A 1,293-nucleotide genomic window follows, 5' to 3' on the forward strand; every position below is an offset into this window, starting at 1 on the left:
CCTTGTTATTTCACCATCCAACTCTGTTTGAATCCAAACTGATGTACCTGGATTCTTTTTCTTCAGCTCATATGCATAGCTTTCTAGAAGGTTGTATTGGTCTTCAAATTTCCCTTGTGCTAACTTTTCAGCATTTTTCTTTGCTCTGTAACACATTTGAGATTCAATCTGCATCTCAAAATCCTTGCACACTGCATTCTGAATCCCTTTTCTACTCCAGTTGGGATCACTCATGAAGAAATCTTGATATTCCTTTGCTATGAAGGGTGCATGCATGTAGTACATCTTCTTTCCAATTGTAGTGCACTCGTGCTCTTGCTTTATAGATCTTATTCAAATTGAAGGGCTTTTTTTTATTTGTTGAGGCAGCATATATCCTCCAAGGGCACCATTCAGATGAAAAGCACTTGGCAACAACCTTGCAAAAAAGAAAAATAGAAACAACCATTAACAAAAAATTAAAATTCAGTTGAAGTAGAAACAATTATACCTTGTACTTTTAAATAAAAATCCTTACCTTGTGTCGGCTATTAGTAGGAAACCTCAACTCCTTTCTAGTCATAACAAAGTGCTTCCTAATTGCATGTTTGAATACCTCTGAACTTGGAAACTCCATCCCCAAAACAAAAAAAGGATTTTTCATGTGCACCTTGGGATTGAATTTTATCTAATTACTGAACCTTTTCTGACAGTTCACAGGAAAACTTCCCCTATCCTCACCTTCTTCATTAGATGAACCATGCAAACTTTTTAGATCATTAGACTCACTTCCATCCTCATCTGAAATCTGACCTTCAAACCCCATCTCATCCCATTCATGACATGTATTGGTGTCACCATCCACATTGCCTTCAAACTCCACATCATCATATTCCGAGTCAAGATTTATAAAAAAAAATAAAAAATTCCGAGTCAAGATCATAATCTGAATCGATAATCACATCAAAATTAGAATCATCTGAATCTGTAGTACTTTCAAAAGAGTAATCCTCCACTTGTCTTGAACTTTCAACTCCACCATGCCTTGAACTTTTCCCTCTACTTCTAGTTGAGTACCTCTTCTCTACAGGTTTCGGTGGTTTTCCTTTTTCCTTTATGGCTTTGGAGCTTCTTCAACAGGTCTCTTCCCTCTGTCCATCATTTTATTTTTCCCCATTTGGTTATCAGCTTCAGCCCTTGCTGTGTCTAGCCCAATATCTACACCAACCCTTGCCTTGTTTAGCCCAATATCTCTTCCAGCCCTCATAGCTTCAACCCTTTCATTCTCTTCAATTATTCTCAATAAAGGGTTGT

The sequence above is a fragment of the Fragaria vesca genome, linkage group LG6 (assembly GCF_000184155.1).
Source record: "Fragaria vesca subsp. vesca linkage group LG6, FraVesHawaii_1.0, whole genome shotgun sequence".
Classification (NCBI taxonomy): Eukaryota; Viridiplantae; Streptophyta; class Magnoliopsida; order Rosales; family Rosaceae; genus Fragaria; species Fragaria vesca.